The sequence below is a fragment of the Callospermophilus lateralis genome, chromosome 5 (assembly GCF_048772815.1).
Source record: "Callospermophilus lateralis isolate mCalLat2 chromosome 5, mCalLat2.hap1, whole genome shotgun sequence".
NCBI lineage: Eukaryota > Metazoa > Chordata > Mammalia > Rodentia > Sciuridae > Callospermophilus > Callospermophilus lateralis.
In genome coordinates, this window is record NC_135309.1 from 87,910,088 (window position 1) to 87,929,973 (window position 19,886).

At 33.4% G+C, this 19,886-nt stretch overlaps 1 pseudogene; it reads left to right on the forward strand.

Annotated features, from left to right (window-relative positions):
* Positions 1 to 19,130, forward strand: part of LOC143400463 (2-iminobutanoate/2-iminopropanoate deaminase pseudogene) — a 192,789-nt pseudogene extending 173,659 nt beyond the window's left edge.
* Positions 19,131 to 19,886: the final 756 nt, after the last annotated feature.

Genomic DNA, 19,886 nt, shown 5'->3' on the forward strand with positions numbered 1-19,886 from the left:
ATAAGAGAGCAAATACAGGTAGCAAAATATTATTTCAAGAGAGAGGTAGAGACTCTGAAAAAAAAACAGTTAGAAATCCTTGAAAGGAAGGATAAAATAAATCAAATAAAAAACCCAATAGAAAGCATAACCAACAGACTAGATCACTTGAAAAAAAGAATATCAGATAATGAAGACAAAGTTTACAATCTGGAAAATAAAGTTGATCACACAGTGAAGATAGTAAGAAACAAGAACAGAACATCCAAGAATTATGGGACAGCATCAAAAGACTAAATCTAAGAGTTATTGGGATAGAGGAAGGCACAGAGTTTCAAATCAAAGGAATGCATAAACTCTTCAATGAGATAATATCAGAAAATTTCCCAAGCATGAACAAAGTGGAAAACCAAATACAAGAGGCTTACAGGACACCAAATGTACAAAATTACAACAGATCTACACCAAGGCACATTATAATGAAAATGCCTAGCATACAGAATAAGGATAGAATCTTAGAAGCTGCAAGAGAGAGGGATCAGATCACATATAGGTGGAGACCAATTCGTGTTTCAGCAGATTTTTCATCCCAGACCCTCAAAGCCAGGAAATCATGGAACAACTTATACCAAGCTCTGAAAGAATATGGATGCCAACCAAGAATCTTATATCCAGCAAAACTAACCTTTAGATTTGATGATGAAATAAAAACCTTCCATGATAAAGAAAAGTTAAAAGAATTCACAACTAGAAAGCCTGCACTACAGAACACCCTCAGCAAAATATTCCAAGAAAAGGAAATGCAAAACAATGATGAAAATCAGCAGAGGGAGGGATTACACTGATGGAAAATCTAATCAGAGGAGATTATTAAAGTCATGTTAAATATCAAAATTAAACAAAAATGACTGGGAATACAAATCATGTCTCAATAATAACCCTGAATATTAATTGCCTAAACTCACCAAACAACAGACATAAACTACTACCAGATTGGAAAAGACCCAACAATATGCTGCCTCCAAGAGACTCATCTCATAGAAAAAGATATTCACAGACTGAAGGTGAATGGTTGGGAAAAATCATACCACTCACATGGACTGTGGAAGCAAGCAGGGGTTTCCGTCCTCATATCAAATAAAGTAGACTCCAAACTAAAGTCAATCACAAAGGATAAAGAAGAACGCTACATACTGCTCAAGGGAATTATACACCAACAAGAATTAAAAATTATATATGCCCCGAACAATGGACCATCTATGTTCATTATACAAACTCTTCTCAAGTCCAAGAATTAAATAGGCCATAACACAATAATTTGGGGTGACTTTAACACACCTATTTCATCACTAGATAGATCTTCCAAACAAAAGCTGAACAAACAAACTATAGAACTCAATAATACAATCAATAACTTAGACTTAACTGACATATAATATAGAACATTTCATCCTTCAATGAGAGAATACACTTTCTTCTCAGCAGTACATAGATTCTTCTCTAAAATAGACCATATACTATGCCACAAAGCAACTCTTAGAAAATATAAAAAAGTAGAGATACTACCCTGCATTCTATCAGATCATAATGGAATGAAATTGGAAATCATTGATAAAAGAAGAATAAAATCCACGCCAATACCTGGAAACTAAATAATATGCTACTGAATGAACAATAGGTTGCAGAAAACATCAAGGAGGAGTTTAAAAAAAATTTTGAGGTGAATGAAGACACAGATACAACAGATCAAAATCTCTGGGACATTATGAAAGCAGTTCTAAGAGGAAAGTTCATTGCATGGAGTTCATTCCTTAAAAGAAAAAAAAAAAGGTCAACAAATACAAAGCCCTAGAAAAAGAATAACAAATCAACACCAAAAGCAGCAGAAGACAGGAAAATATTAAAATCAGTGCTGGAATCAATGAAATTGAAACAAAAGAAACAATTGAAAAAATTGACAGAACAAAAAAAGTTGGTTCTTTAAAAATAAATAAATAAAATTGACAGACCCTTAGCCATATTAATGAAGAGAAGGAGAAAAATCACTAACACATGTGATGAAATGGAAATATCACAACAGACACTACAGAAATATAGAAGATAATTCGAAATTATTTTGAAAACTTGTACTCCAATAAAATAGAAAATATCGAAGGTATTCTTATAAATCAATTTAAATGGTTTTTATATTCATGAAAGTAAAAAGAAAAATTCCATTAGCTCCTTAGTATTTGTGTCTGATCTATTATTGCTTTGGAAGTAGGCCTGCTCTTATTGGTTTTTGAGGAAAAAATTTTTTAGGATAAGATAAAAATAATAATGTTCATTAAAGTCAAATCTTGTTATTTTATTTTGCTTTTCTGTTACTGGAGATTGAACCTAGTCAAGGGCACTTTGCCACTGAGCTTCATCCTCGATTCTTTTTATTTTGAGACAGGTTCTCACTAAGTTGCTTAGGACCTTGCTAAATTGGTAAAGCTGGTCTCACACTTGTGGTCTGCCTGTCTCAGCCTTTCAGGTTGCTGGGATTACAGGCATTCATCACCTGGCTGGACAAGCATTTACACAATTTAGTTGTTTTATTAAAATTTACCAAGGTAAGATTACATTATTGATTGACTCAGAGACAAATGAAGAAGATAAGGCAATAAGTAGGAAAACATTATGATGAATTACACAAAAGAGACTTAGACTTAGACTTAGATACTGCTTTAAATTTGTGATTTTTTAAAAGTCTGAAGTATATAATGAATTTTAATTAAACTAAATGCAGCCATTAATACTTTATAAATATGTAAAGAATAATGATAATGAAATTTAAACAATCGAAATAACCCCAGAAAGGCAAGCTAATAAAAAATACTTTTTTTCATAGTAATACTTAAATAAATGTAATTTAAGTGAAAACATAAAAAAATTAATCATTTCAGTAAATATAGTTAAATGCAGCATATATAGGCAATTAGTAAAAATAAGAACTATAAAAATATAAATATTCCATTTTCAATAAATATAAAAGTATCAAATCCATAAATCACACGCTTATACTTTAACCTAATCATCTTTAGAGAATTAATCTTTGTGTCTAACAAATTTGGGTGCATTTCATAATTATTACACATTTTAGTGTCTTTTTACATACTCATGCTGTTCTTTATAGTTCAAAGGTTGTTCACAGTAATTCCTTCTACTCATTTGGCTTTAGAGGCCAAAAACCAATTTTACCTTAAGGAAGCTGAGGGTGGAATGTTGTTATCAGAGCCCTGATACGGTAAGGAAATAAGAGGAATGGAGAAAGGCTTATTGATGAGTATTATGTTATACTTAGATGGGAAAAAGAAATTCTGGTGTGCTCTTGCATGGTAGGAAGACTATATCTAACAATAGTGATCTGGATATTTTGAAAAGCTAGAAGAAAAAATTTTGAATGTTTTCACCATAAAGAAATAATAAATGTTAAAGGAGACAGACATGGTTAACCTGGTTTAAGCATAACAGACCTTATACATGTATTGAAACATCATATAATATTGCATAATATGTACAATTTTTATGTTTTAAATGTATCTGCCAAAATAAATTTTTAAATTTTTAAAATTTAAAAATTTGTGGGTACAAGCATCACAATTTAAAGGCATTTACCAGCATTGCTGTGTATCAATCACACTGGACAGAAAGTCCAATGCCAATTCTAGTCTCAGTTTGCTGTGGGTTCAGTCAGTGGAGGTGCTCTGTGTGCACCTGCTTTGGCTTAATTTCATGTCAGAATTAAAGGAATAATTCAGGAGATCCTAGTTGCTCTTCCAATTCTCTCAAGTGTCTATTGGGACAATGCCTTAAGACTGTGAGTGTTTCCAGAGTTTTATCCTCAGAATAGACTTGAAAATGATAAAACTCTACAGAGGGAATTTTAATGCTTCACAGTGTCTTTCAGAAAATCAAAATGTCACTCTCACAAAGTTCAAACAGAAACATATATGCCAGCAGTGTAGAACTGCAAGGGACTTAGGGTGTTTACCTTGCTCCATCATTTTGTTTTATTTTATTGTTGAGAGAAGAAACATAGAAATGAGCTCCCATTACCCAAAGTCTCATAGCCAAGGAAGATGGCCTTGGCATATATGAGTCAATTTCTCTTGACAGAGCTTAAGACCTTTTCCTTATTCCCATCCCTACAATTGCTTCTGGCTAAGTGAAGACATTATTTTATGTGCCTCTAGTCATCTTTGCTAATGTGCTAGTCTAGAGATATAATGAAGTAATTATTACAGCTATCTAATCAAGAGCATCAATTTTCTAGAAATGTTTTTTATACCTTAAACTTTATCAGACATTTTGACATTTTTATGTGTAAGGTTTTAGGGACTGAATCTCAAGATTATTATTAATGATAATTTAAGTATTAGTTAATACTACATGTATCTAAGTGGAGAAGGAAAGTCTAACAGTAGATTGGTACTGCCTATTAAACATCTGTAAATAGCTACTCACATTTTTTTTCTCAAACATTACAGGAAGTATACAACATTTCTGTTTAGCCTATATGCATGAATATCACAATTTTTGGTGGAACATTTGGAAGAATGATTTTCAAAAGCAAAATGCAATATGTAAGCTGGGTGTGTTGGCTCACATCTATAATCCCAGCATTTCAGAAAGCTGAAATAGAGGATTACAAGTCGAAGCCAGCCTTAACCACTTAGTGAGGTCCTAAACAACAAAGTGAAAACCTGTCTCAAAAGAAAGGAAGGAAGGAAGAAAGGAAGGGAGGAAGGAAGGAAAGGATTGAGGATGGAGCTCAGTGTTTAAGTGCCCCTGGGTTCAATCTCTCACATCCAATATAAATAAATAAATAAATAAATATGCATAAACTGAGTACTAAGAACAATTCTTAAATGTGTATTATGGCTGTCATCTCTTTTCTTGGAATCACTTAATTTTACTTGAAAGTCTTTTATTGTATAAAATGATTCATGTTTCACAAATACTTTTATGTAAACATCTAGTTATAATAAGGTAATTTTTCAAATGCAAATATATAACTCAATATATATTTGTACTTGAAAAAGTTACCTATTTTAAATATATGTACACACACATATATAGACGCATATATATACATATATTCAAATACAAATATATAGATAGCTTAATTCTTTTGTATGGGTTATACAAAGAATTCCTTCCCTTCCTACCTTCCATTCTTCTTTAAACATGTATTGACAACCTTTCATGTTAGCAGAGTTGTGACAAGTATTGAGGGTTTGGGAATGAACATGACAGACATGATTCCTGCCTGCATGTATATTACAAGACAGCTAAGAAATACACAGGTCACATAATTAGATCATTGCAGTTAGATAACTTTGTTGTAGACATATATAGACTACTATAAAATACAGAGAAATTAATAAGATGGCATTGGAGCAATGGAAGGATTGGTAGTTTACTTTTTGAAGTAAACTGAAATTTGCAGAATGAGTGTTTGTGCATTGAGGCTTGAGCAATACTTCGTTACAAGCAAAGTGTACAAAATAAGGGAAGATCTCAGATTAGGCCAGGACAGGCCTTTTAGTAACTCAATGAACCACAGGAGTCAGTTGAGGAATTTGAATGAGGAACTTTCAGAACAAGCTGAGAAGGGAAGGGCTGTATGATTTGCATTGTGAAAGGTAATTTAACTCATTTCCAGTCTGCTGATTCTCCTGCAGAATCTGAGTTCTGTTGTATATTGTCTGTAGGTCTTATGGCCTATTGTTTCTACGCACCCAAGAAATGTTACATTAGCCACAGTAGTTCAACAAATCTTGTTCTTAACATTCAGATCCACTCCTTTGTTGATCTTTAATAATTTTTATCCTGCCTATAACAGCTTAATTTTCCTATCAACTTTGGACAGATTTGCAAATCTCTGCTACCATCAAAGTTTAAGATGGAGAGATTTTGAAAAAGTTGGAAGTAGAAAAAAAGAGAGAAAGACAAGAAAGACAAAAGAACAGGGGTTGGGGTTGTGGCTCAGTGACAGACAGCTTGCCTTGCACATCTGAGGCACTGGGTTTAGTCCTCAGCACCATGAACTCCAGATAGGGCAAAGGGGAAAAGGGGAGGGAGGAAATGGGAGGAGGCATAGGGATAGGAAAGACAGTGAAATGCAATGGTCATCATTACCGTAAGTACATGTATGAAGACACGAAAGATGTGACTCTAACTTTGTGTACAACCAGAGATATGAAAAATTATGCTCTATATGTGTAATATGAATTGTAATGCATTCTGTTGTCATATATAACAAATTAAAATTAAAAAAATAAATTTCAGCCTGCAGCAGATCACCTGGTTAAGACAGATTATTGGGCCCTCCTTCCACTGTCTCTGACTAGTGCACCTAGCTAAAGAATGGGCATTTCTAATAAGTTTTTAGGTGATTTTGTACTGCTAGTGTCCACACATCACTTTGACAACCACTTTGGTTTTACTAATGATATTTTGGTGGACAATCACATGTGGCTTAACACCAGGACACATTCTGAGAAATGCATCATTGGTTAAATTCATCATTGTGCAAACTTCCAAGAGTGCACTTATACATAACTGGATGGTCTAGCTCAGTGGCTCCACAATGCCTCTCCATGCAATCAAGAAACAGTAAACAGGAGATACAGGAGGCTATAGCTCATGACATGTGGCATACAGTTCATAGTAACCATTTTTATATAAATAAGAGTACACTCTAAAGTAATGATCAAAAAATATGGTAAATACATAAACCAGTAAGGTAGTCATTTATTGTTATCAAGCACTGTGTTCTAAACATAATTATATGTGCAATGTTTTTATACAAAACAATAAATAAACAAACAAAATATATTGTTTCCATGTAAAAACAGGAGAATTTTGTCATTGGCAATTAGTGACAATCTGTGAGGTTTCTCGTGGGCTCATTACCTGGAACTGAGAGACCTTCATTGCTCACTGTCCGGAAAGAATCCAAGCAGGTGAATTTGTGTGTTCTTTCACTGAACAGATATTGAACCTCTGCTGTGTAAAAAGAACTACATTTTATGAATAGAAAAAAGGGCTTGTAGATAGTTAGAAAGCTAGTAACTAGAATTTCTGTCTCCATTTCTTAAATACTCCTGCAGATGAACAAGATATCTCAGGAGACTGAAATTATTGAACGCAAGATATATCAACTTTGATATATTACTGACAGCCTACCACCTCCCAGGAGTCTAAGTACTCTCTTAGATGAGTCCATATCTTCTATGGATAGTGTTAACTAGTATTTTTTTTCTTTACCATGTAAGGGGGGGCTAAGGACATTTACAGCATGACCCATTGGAATTCTACCAATTCTTTTTGCGTGGGATACTTGGCCTTTGCGTTTCACCATATGCATAAGAACCTCCTATTCTTTAGAGGTATTTAGTTTTCAGGACACCCTAATAAGTTCTTATTTTCTCGTTAAAGGTTAGGACATTGAACCTGAGAATATTTGTATGTAGGCAGATGAGGCCTCACAACAAGCTGACAGAAGAATAAATAGTCTCTTGACTCCAATTGCAATGTTCCTTTAATGAGAGAATATAACATACCAAATTGGATAATCTTCAGGAAAGATAGTAATGACTAAGAAGATACTGTTTGTGGCCTGAATTTCACCTCATTAACACAATCATTCATCACCTTTACATTCCAATTAGCTCCTATCTCCCATCAATTAAGTTCTGCCACTAAGAAATGAAATGTAGAATTGCATCCCTACAATAACAGAAAAATGATAATTTGTGGTTAAAATAAACAAGATAAAGATTTGCAAGCTGCTTCCCCACTCCCCTTTTTATTGGAATCATTCTACATAAAAGTGAAATATGACTAATAAATGCTCTTTAGAAAAATTTCAAATAATGAAATAACTAAAGGAATAATTAATTTACTGGATTAAGAATAGTATAAACTTACAATTGAGTAAAAAATGGGTCTAATCTATGAGAGTTTCCATTAAAGCTTTGTTAGCTTACCATGAAAGAAGAGTAATTCTCTTCATTCTTTTCAAAGAGAAGATAAAATTTAGGTGCTGAATATCTAAGAAATGCCAATAAGGTAAGCAAAAAGCTTATCTCAATGCCTTTACATTTAAGGTAACAAAATGACATAAAATAGCTCACAGGGACATATCTGAAAATGATCAGATTGTCCATTCTTTAAAATTGCAAAAGTTATTATAGCCACTTAAAATATATAAACAATAACCTTCATGTCAGAATATTTCTTAACTTGCATCCATTCTACACTTTCAAACTGCAATGACAAAGTGTTTGGGAAATGGGATACTGTCTTTGCATGCAATTACTAATAAAATAGTCCTATTTTTGGAGCACTTATTATATGCTACCTGAAATAAAAATTGTATCAGTTGAAATATTATTTTTAGAACATTATCAAGAAAGTATTGCTATTATCACTATTTGATGGACTTGGAAACTGGGCCTCAGGAATGTTAAGTAATTTGTTTAAAGTCACACTGTTCATGAATAATAGAACTGTTATAAATTTACTTACTCATTTTGAAATTCATTGAGCATGTAGTCTAAGCCAGGCGATGTGGTAAATACAAGAATTCAATGGTTAAATATATTACAAAGTTCATGCTATCATGACACATACTGCAATGGTAGAGACTGATAATAAATATGTTAAAAAGTAATGCAGTCAAATAAAGAAAGAACAAATATTAATTTCAGTTCATTCAAAGCTATCCCCCAAAATACATAATGTTAAAAACTGAAGAAAATACTGAAAGGTTTACTGAGACTAAAATGATTTTCATATGATTGGGAGACAGGAAGAAGGCACATTCTGAGCTCAGTGGACAAGGAAGGGATATGAGGAACGAGTTTTAAGATAACCAATGCGTTTCTACCCAATCAACTAAATTATAAAGTCTAGGATTATTGCTGAAACCAACACAATGCTTCCACCTTATGTAAACCTGCTGGGGTGGAGCAGGACAGGAACTCCTGACTTCTTTCTCACTAGAGGAAGAAGCCAGCTGCCATGACACATATGTTCTGAAAAACTGTGTTTTCCCTGATAAAAATTATGAACTTTATTGCAGTATCTTGTTCAAGGAAGATTGTGATGAAAGGGAATGCAGGAGTGTGCTGGTGCTGAAACATCTGTCTGACCACTCTTTTAGCCCTCGCCATGATTTCTGACATGAATTTTGATGGGTGCCTCTTCAGTTACTTCCATCTTCCTTTCTGGTCCCCCCTAATCCATTTCCTCACACTGTGTAGCCTAGTGCTGCTTCTTAAACAAAAATTTGCTCCTGTACTCTTTGGTTTGAATTGCTTCATGATTCTCTTGTTGTCTATAATATCAAGTCCAGACCAACTTCATGGATTCCTGGAAGACTTCATCCTTGCCAATTTTCCATCTTCCAGCTGAATACTTCCCCTCCCTCCATCTAGTAGCACACATTAATCCCTACACTCTATCCTTGCTGGGTAGACCAACAGCATTGGCACAGCCTGAAATCTTGTTAGATATGCAGAATCTGCGGCCCAATCCCAATAATCATGTGGGGAATATGACTTTTAGGTAATTGACACTTTTATGATTTTACATTTTTTTTGTTGTTGTTGTTGTTCAGGTTTATAGACTAGCTCTCTGTTTACTCTGGTCATTTTTGTACCTCTCAGACATCTTATACAATTCCATGTCTAAAACTCTTTGACAAACCTTGATAGATTTACTTCTAGGCATTGTGATATATTCGTTGCTTTTGAAAACAGAACTTCTTTAATCACACTTTATCATTAGCTGTTGTTACTATGCAGGATTATGAGTGATATTTTCAATATTGTTGAATCAGAATCTGCGTTTTATATAGGTCCTTGGTAAAAGTTTAGCTACTTTCTTTGAGGTTTAAGAAAGCCCAGTAGGGTTTTTAAAGCTGCCCAGGCAATTCTAATGGTCAACCAAGTTTGAAAAGAACTGCTCTAACTGTATTTGACTTTTATTTAATTGAACTCCTCTTGACTTCTCTTACATGAGGCTCTCTACTTCTGATGTTTCCTCTGTCTGAACCCACTCTGCTGTCTGGCTCCCTGCAGACTCCTTCACGCAGCTGACTCCATCCATCCTCCAGCTTGGGGCTTCCGCTGGGATACTATTCTTGACCTTGTGGATTATTTCAGGCTCACTATTGCTTGTTTTCCTCTACTCTGCCTTTCCTTTTATTTTAGTTGGCATCAGAAATTATTGCAATTATTATTTCTTATTTTTTTCTATGAACTTTTAAAGTATAAATTAAATAGAAAAGTAAATAAAATATTATACCTAAGACTCATGATTTAAAAAAAAAATAAAAGTTTACTGCATTTCCTTCAATCATTTTGTTATGAAGGCAGGATACAGCAGAAACGTCTTTTCCTTGCCCCATTCTTTTCTCCCCATCCTTTCACAAAGATGAACTACTATCCAGATATTGTTACTTTAAGACTGTTACTTTTCCTGCAAGGGAAAGTGTAATGAAAGGGAATACAGAGGATTTACATAATGTTTAAAGTTTGTCATTAGGAATTTGCTTTTTTAAAATTTTAGTCAATATAATTTTAGTGAGACTTATTCATGTTAACATACATAGGTTTGCTTCATTAACACTGTTCTATAGGAATTCATTGTATGAATGTACCACAGTTTGTTTGTCCATTTTTAAATTTGTTTTAATTAGTTACAAATGACAGTAGAATGCATTTATACAAAATGCATTTATACACTTTGATATATCATACATAGATATGATGGGATATAATTTCTCATTTTTCTAAGTGTAAATGTTGCATAATCATATTGTATATATATATACAAACACACACACACACACAGTAATAATGTCTGTTTCAAGAGCATTTTCTACTATTTGTTATTACATGCAATTCTAAAATGAGACTCTTTGAACATTTTTTATGTGTGTCCATGGGCACATATATCAGAATTTTTCTAGTGAAAACAAAAAAGCAGTTCCTGCTCTGTAGCCTTCTTGTATTTTCAATATTGTTCTTCAAAAAGATTCTAGGTATCAAAATGCCGATAAGCAACATATGAAAGTATTAAACCATGTTTTTGCTGCGTTTCAATTGCTGGACATCACATTTATGCATATTTATGGGTCTCAAATTATATGTCCTAATGGGACTTACTTATATTAGCTTATTACCCATGAAATTGATCATATTTAATATGCTATGCACATTCAATTTTCTTCTTTGAGACTTGCCTGCTCATGTGCTTCACTCATTTTCTATTGAGCTACTCTTTTTATTATCAATTTAAGTTTCTTAATGTTTTTACTAACCAAATGTTTGTGATTGGAGGTGTGATATATGTGTATATCACACCTGTATGTGTCTGATCTTTAAACATACTTTTGTTTGTCATAGAGAAATTACAATTTTGATGTAACAAATTTATAGATTTTTTTCCTTTGTAGATTCTAATTTTGTTTCCTATTAAAAATACTTTTGTAGGGCTGCAGATGTAGCTCAGTGTTAGAGCACCTGCCTAGCTGGCATGAGGCTCAGGGTTCAATCACCAGTATCTCCACCAAAAAAAAAAAAATTATATATATATATATATATATATATATATATATATATATATATATATATATAAAATCTCAGTAATATGAAGTAATAATATGTATTTTCTTATTAGTACTTTTCACATTTAGGTCTTTACTCCATTTGGAAATATTTGTGCATATTTTATGAGATAACAAATTTTCACTATCAATAATGGGTCCATTTAAATAATTACATTTATTGAATTATTCATGCTTTCTTTCATTACAAAGTGTTGTCATTAGCCTTTGCCAAGTTTCCTGTGCAAATGTTCATATGTTTTCAGGAGTTTCTTTTTATTTCACTGAGTTACTTTCTATGCCTAGGTTAACATACCACTGTGCCAAGTAATATATGATACAAACTTATATACCTGTAGGATTTATCTTAATTTTTTCTTCAAACTTCTCTTTTACACATCAACTCTTCTTCAAATTTATCTTCCAAGTTTGAATATTTTATGTTATTTCATGTGACTTTCAGATTAATTTTCATAATGAACTCTGTTAGGAATTTTTCTTTTAGAGAATTAACAACTTTCTCATAGATATATTTTGTACAACATCATATAATGGCTTTCTATTAGTTTAGGTCATTTGCACCTTTCAGATCTATTTTATGTGCTCTTATTTCTTGAACACATTTTGTTTGGTATATTTCTAGGAATTATAAAATAATTGTCACTTTAAAATTAGAATTGCTTTTTTGTTGCAGTTTAGGGTAATGTGATGCTTCTCTAGAGAAATACGGTTGAAAATTTTCTGTTCATATAACCAAGTATCTGACTAGACTTTTTATCTTTAATAATTGTCACTGTGTTAAAAAGATTATTTGTAAATAATGAAAATTTTATTTTTTTTTCTTTCATTTCTTATGACTTTTTAATCTTTGTGCTAAAAAGGACCTGTAATACAATTTTGAATACATGGGATGATAGCAGGCACCTTTTTATATTGCTTACTTTAGAAATTGCTTCTAGATTTTGTGATGAAATAAGAAATTTATATAGCCTTTTAGTAGATCTCCTTAATACGGTAAAAAACTTCCACCTGTATCTAATTTTCTTAGATGTTTATAATTACAAGTGGAGATCAAATTTTATCCAATGTTTCTATTGCATTGATTGGAATAATCATATTATTTCCCCCTCAATCAGTCAATATGATTAGTTCCAGGTACAGGTTTTCTTCTCAAATTCCACACTTAATAATAAAATATTTTAAATATTTGAGAAATGTTCAAATTGTAATAACTTATCATCTTTGCATCACATTTTTTTTATTTATAGAGAACTGTCTTATAGGCATCTCTTAAGCCTGACTTTCCATTCCTCTCCTCTACCTCTTCCCAGTCCTGAGTTTGTTCTGTATTGAGTACCAGTGTATATTTTTTAACTTTATGTATATACACCCATAATCTATATATTCACTTGCATAAAATATGTATTTCTGTTCTTTTCTTACATGCCTTTCCCTCTTATATCATATTTTTTGAAATCTATCCCTGTTTATAAATCTCTCTTATTTTTTTACTTCTATTGTTTTGTATTATTCCCATATGTGCTTAAGCCAATCTTTATTCCTTTACTGAATAGATTATTTCTGTTTTTCTTCTAGTATAAGAAGTACTGCAATAAATAAGTATTTTGGCATAAGCCTCTTTGTCCACATGTATAAGGTTCTTTCCAAGAGCGTATTCCTGGATACAGAATCTATGTGTCACAGAATATAGGTGTCTTCAATTTTAACAACTACTGACTTTATGTTGTTTAAAGTGACTATACACTTTTCAATGCTACCTCTATTTGATAAGACTTCCATTTCATCATGTTGATGTTGGTGCCTCTTGCTAGATCTAAGTTTTGCCAAATAGCTGTGAAATATTATCTATTCTAATTTGTATATTTCTGTTCTTGTGTGTAATATATTATACACAACTTTGGGGTTTTGCCCATGGTTCCTTGCTCATAACTCTCCTCCAGACAGGCCACAGTCATTCTGCCTTGAAGTGGCCACAAAAAAATTTCTGATATAGCCTTGTTCTACAGTATGTCCATAGATCCAATTTCCAGAGGTCCCCTCTGCATATGGGTGAAGAAGGAATGCAGAAGAATCTAAACAGACAGACCTTGCTGTATTTCCCCACCCAGTCTACTACCAATCATACTAACGCAATGACCTTTTCATAAAAATCAAAAAGGACAGAGTTTTATGGGCAGCTAAATATGGAGGCTTACAAGGAAAGAACAAGAACTCATCTCATGCTGTGAGGCTAAGCACCCCAACTCTCTAGGGACAGAAGTTTCAACACACAAGATCCTTCCAGACCTCATCTCACATATCTCTTCATCTTTCTGCTTATTTGTATGCACATTTTCAAATATCCTTTGTAACAACAGGCAAAAGTTACTATAGTGTTTTTTCAAGTTCCATTAGCTATTCTAGCAAATTTATTAAACCTGATGAGACAGTTGGGGAATCCCAGTTTGTGGCTGATTGGTCAGATGTCCTAGAAGCTATGACTTGTGACTGCAGTGGCAGTCTTATGGGTCTGCAGTGGCAGTCTTATGGGATAGACCTCTGAGCTTGTGAGATCTGGTTGACAGTGTCAGAACTAAATTAAGTTAGAGGGCATCCAGCTTGTTTCTACTACTGTAGAATCATTTGATTGCTTGCTGGTAAAGAGGCATCCCCACACCATTTGAGGATACAAGGCCTCCTGTGTTTACTGTGGTGAGAAAGCAGAGGAAAAGGATGCTGTTAGTTTTCCCAGACTGTGTGACACTGGTAATGAGATTTTTGTACTGCAATTCCATGGGAAGAATGACTTTTGATTTTAAATGTAAGAAGAGAGTTTGGCTTTCTCTCTACCCAATTAGAGACAGACATGTTTTTAAAAAATGTCCCCTTGTGAGTGTTTGTCCAATTTCTAATTTACACTTATTCTGAGGGTGTTGACTCTTAGAGATACAGCTTTACCCCTGTCTTCTCTGGGCTTGCTGTATTGCTTATCATTGAGTTCAAGAACATTAATCCCAAAGTCAGCAAGGTCCAGCAGAAGCACCCACATAGGAGGAGCCAATTCAAGAGAACTGTGGATTTTTCAGTTTCCACTTTCACTCTGATTTGGGTCTCTAAGTATTTAATTTATGGTCATCTCCATTAAATACAAAATTTGGAATGTTAAAAACGAATTCAACATTAAAAATCTTTTCAGTGGGCAGATTAACCACACTACCAGAAACAAGACTAAATATTATCTGCCTCTCTTGATACACTTATAATCCCTCATGGGAAAGTCTCCCTTTCGTCAGTATTTCTATCTCCCAACACTGCTCATGGTGTAGAACAAATGATGAACAAACATTTGTTTAAAAAAAAATTAACAAATTTGAAAATGTAGCATAAGATAAATGAAATCTCATATTATTGGGAACAAGATATTTGACAAACTTTATCTGAAACAAAAACAGTTTCCAGTAGAAAATTGATAGGCTTTATATCAATAATTTCTATTGCTTCATTACTAGTTAATTTGCTTTGCATGGGAACCTCAGAGTGATTTGGAATAAGCAACCATTTTTAAAGTAGATTAGGAATTAAGTCATACTTCTATTTCTTATATTTGTAATCATGGCTGTTTGCCTGATATCTGAGTCCCTTTTTCTTAATTTTTAAAACTTGAATCTCAAGATGTTGCAATATCATATTAAAGAATAAACACTCAAATAACAGATGGATTTTATATATATATATATAAATATATATATATATATATATATATATAGAGAGAGAGAGAGAGAGAGAAAGAGAGAGCGAGCACTGTCATAGTATTTCAAAAGAAGCAGTTCATGATCAGAATTTCACAACTTGCATTAAGCTCATTTCTACCATAAATATCACAAGAAAATGAGATTTCTAAATGTTGTTTTTCCCTTAGTAAATCATGAGCGATTACCATCATTTCTTTTGTGGAAACACCATATTATTTTCATTGATTTTTCATTTAAAGTTATTTTCAAGTAATTTTCAAAGTACAGATATGAGAGTTTGCCATTTTGTAACTCTGATAGAATTTCTATTTAGGCCAAATTAACTCAATGGGAAATAATAGTTTCTGAATGTAAGTGATTTGTCTTTTTCTCCGAATAAGAATGACAAGAAATTGATTCTCAATTTATGGCAAGAAAAATCATGGAACATACACTTTCTAACATTTTTCTCAAGGAAATAGATAAATTGGTAGAAACACCAATTACTGAATAGAGAAAAGATTTACTTAAAATCCTACTACATTTTAAATGACTGTATGATATCAAAAGATTCCTGGGAGAAATTTTCTTCCTTTTCAGTAGAAAGACAGAGATCCTGGAATAAGAAAAATTTTAAAAAGTAAGGAAATAATGAGGGAAATACCAAAGAGAAATACCAGTACACACACTGGCAATTAAGAAGCCCACAGACCCAGGTTTTAGCCTAAGTGTGGATATTATCTGAAAGGGCATTCTAGAGATAGGGCATTTCAGATTATACTCAATAGGTTGAGTAATTTTTTTGCAGTTAAGGTTATCATGGGAAGGAGAGCTACTCACAGGAAGAAATGGCTTTGGTGGAAAAGAAGAAAAGAGTAAAAGAAAAGGGGGGGGGTGTTTGACTGTATTGTGATAATCATGCATTTAAATGACTTGAAGGGTAGGAAGCCAGTAGTGCTGCAGTGAAGACCAAGTAGAAAGCAAGGCTGAGGTCATAGGGTAGAGATAAAGAAGAGACACCTTTGGCTTTTTTAATTGGGAACTAATAAAACATCTGCTAAATTTTATACAATTTAATTTGGCTACTGTCAGGAGTATGATTTAAACAGAGCACAGTAAGCCAGGGAGAGCATAAAGTTCCCTTTGGGGACAGCATCACAGGAGGCTTACAGAGTAGAAAAGAGACAGGTTGGAAGTTGTCAACAGACTGACTTTCAAGGTGAGAGAGGAGGAGGTGCCAAGATAGTTACAAGGTTTCCAAAAAGAAGGGTGATGACAGACAAATAGAACTGGGCCAGTCCAGAAGGGCAGATGCCATGGGCAAGGAGCTCGGGTGTTGTTTTGATGAGAGTACAGATAAACTGAAATGCCAGGAAGTGTAGAGATGGTTACTGGGGTCAAGTGTCACTCATCTGAATCATCCCTGGTTTACTAGCTTCATTTTGTATAGGGAGGACATTACACTTCAGAGAAACAGTTCTGAGTACCTTTAGCCCTGAGCCACAAGATCTCCTCCAAGTCTAAGTGACCAGGAGCACTGCTGATGGACCAAGTTACATCAAATCAGCTCAGAGGAAAGCAGGGAGACCGCATACTGAGCACACTGCCAGACAAGGGAAAATGCCCATCCTGCTCAGCCTCTCAGTCCTGATTTTTATATTATCCCAAGATATTTCAATAATTTTCAGAATGCCATCCCTGCTTATGCTTGCATTCAGATGGAGCCATAAGAAACAAGTGTTTAACAGAAGAAATTTAAAACATTTTAAACTGATTACTTACAGGCTTGTTCTTCCCAACCAAACATCATGTTTTAAATAGGGGTGGTGATGGAGTTATTACTTTTCAGAGGATAAGATGTGTTATTATAGTTATAACGCTATAAAAAAGCAATTAAAAATAGTGAAAAACTTGGGGCTGGGTATATCACTCACTCGGTAGAGTGCTTGCCTCACATGCACAAGGCCCTGGGTTCAATCCTCAGCATCACCACAAAATAAATAAATAAATAAATAAAAAATAAATAAATAAATAAATAAATAATAAAAATAGTGAAAAACTCTGAACTATCTAAGAAGCCCTTTCCTTGTGGAGAATATATGCATTCATAATACATACATGCATGTTTTCCTCACAGTCAGTCCAGGTAAGGTTGAATTACTCTAACAGTGATTTACAAAGTGGAAATATGTTGAATCTCATTACATTAACTGCAGGTGGTAAAAATGCACTCTTCATGGATTGCTGCTTACTTCTAAGATAATTGAAAATGTAACAACATACCCTAATAATTTAATTTATTCCCTTAAAGCATACCCACTATTGGTTTACTTAGAGAAAATCAAGGATATAAAAAAAGATTCTTCTTCCTAAACAGTCACGTTTTCAGCATTCACTGAGAAGTTCTCAGCATTCACTAAGAAAGTCTTCCTGTCATAAGTACTTCATCTTTCCCAGAGTTAAAAGTTATTTTATTCTGTAGATAATTAAAACAGTTTTCACTGTATTTACCCATTTTTTTCTTTTTCTTTCACTATTCTTTCATATATATATAATATATATATATATATATATATATATATATATATATATATATATATTATATATATATGATCTGCTAAAATTTTATATTATATTGTAGCTCTTTTATCAGTCAAAGGCACATAGAAGCCAGATGCAATATTGCATGTCTGTAATCCCACTGCCTTGTGAGGCTGAGGCAGGAGGGTTGCAAATTCAAGGCTAGCCTCAGCAACTTAGTGAGATTTTGTCTTAAAATAAAAATAAAAAGAACTAGGTAACTCTTTTATAAAATATACATCTTGGGTTCAATACCTCAGTACAAAAAAAAAAGTGAATAGAATTATAGAGGGAATCAGTATTTAAAAACTGCCATGCCTATAACTTGAGACCCTATTATTCAAGTGGTCAGTGACACCTGGTAATGTTATTGGGCAAGTATATTTTCTGCCATAGAAAGGTTTCTGTGAAATAGAATTTAAAGGTTTAAGACAGAGAATATCAAGATGAGTGTGTCCTTTTCAATAGCAATTCTGTAATTTTATTAAGGATATACTCAGGAATTTATTGTGATTATTGCCTTAGATAAAAATGATTTCCCCTTCTTCCACCTTCAACATCATGGCACACCAATTGAAGATAAGACACTCAGGTTATATACACACACAGAAATTATTTCAGAAATAACAATAGATACCCTGCAGAATACACTGGAAGAATCAACTCTAATTGGCAATAGAGTTGATAAAGACTATATAGTTAAACTTTAAGAATCATTGGATAGGAAATGGGCAGTGATGGTGTAGGGGTTTCTTCTTCTAGAAAGGCATGAGAAAGAATCACTCACGTTGTCACTGATCAAAAAGGTGATCAGCACCAGGAAAGCCTCAGGGTTCACTGGTTCCAACAGTCAAGCAGTGTTAGTAAACAGGACCATTTACATCTCAGGACAGAAAGGCCTGGACACTTCTAGTGGATAGGGTGTCCCAGGAGGAGTGGCAACAGAAGCTAAATAAGATCTTACAAGCATAAGTGAAGTTCTGTAAGCTACAGGCTCTGACTTCACCAATGTGGTCAGTTGTTTTGCTGACTCACATAAATGAATGACTTTAATGCCATCAATGAAAACTGCAAGCAGTATTTCAAGAGTAGTTTTCCTGCAAGGTCTGCTTAGTAGGTTGCTTGCTTTACCCAAAAGAGGCCGTGTTGAAATTGAAGCAGTAGTTGTCCAAGGAGCTCTCAGTACAGCTTGAGTGTAAGTGAACACAGTGTTGCTTTCATCCTATCTTTAATATCTCAAGTTTTACAACCAATGCTGGAAAGTATATTTGTGAGTAGAATATCTAAAGATGTCATGGAAATCCCATATCATAGAGGAATTTGAGTTAAATATTAGAAAATGAATTTAGTTCTAATGCTATAAGTTACACTTAGGCACACTCACATAGCTGAATTTGGAATAAGAGACACTCATAGTAACTCAAATAAATAAAAAGATAGGAAAAGGAATTAGAGGTGTAGCTCGTAAGTACTTCATCTTTCCCAGGTACTTGTCTAGCATGCATAAGGCCTTGGGTTCAATTCCCAGTACTGAAAAAAAAAAAAAAAAAAAAAAGTACAGGAAAGATGTTAGTAAAGAGCAAATCCAAGTCAATTAAGCCCTATTAATTTAACAATGTTAAATATTTAGTTTCCATGTTAGATATGTGTTTCTTCTTCTATACAAGTAAAATAAATACTCAAACTTGAATGATAGAGATAAAGGAGAAGAGAATGGATTAAATTTTATATAGATAATATTTTTAAATGAAAATAAAACAGATATGCAGATTTTCAGTAAATAACTAAGACAAACTTTGAATAAAGAGCATAAATAAAGCAAGGGAATAAGAATTCTAATGTATAGCTATGCACTGTTCCACATTGATTTTTGGTGGCCAAAGATACCCCAAATAACAGTAATACATAGAACACATGATAGTCAGAGAATAGGAATCCAGGTAAAAATG